This window comes from Myotis davidii, unplaced genomic scaffold (assembly GCF_000327345.1).
Source record: "Myotis davidii unplaced genomic scaffold, ASM32734v1 scaffold924, whole genome shotgun sequence".
Taxonomy (NCBI): domain Eukaryota; kingdom Metazoa; phylum Chordata; class Mammalia; order Chiroptera; family Vespertilionidae; genus Myotis; species Myotis davidii.
The window spans coordinates 332,394-332,616 of NW_006294764.1; positions in this window are offsets into that span (position 1 = coordinate 332,394).

The following is a 223-nucleotide window of genomic DNA, read 5'->3' on the forward strand; positions in this document are numbered from 1 at the left end:
GATCAGGCCTTAGCCGGCATGCGGACATCCCCCTAGGGGACGGGACTGTGAGAGGGTGCAGGCTGGGCTGAGGGACCCCCACCCCCACCCCCGCCTGCACAATTTTTGTGCACTGGGCCTCTAGTCTACACTAATAAAAGAGAAAAATGGTAATTGGCGTACGACGCTACCCTTTTCATTGGCTAATCAGGGCTATATGCAAATTAACTGCCAACTCAGATGG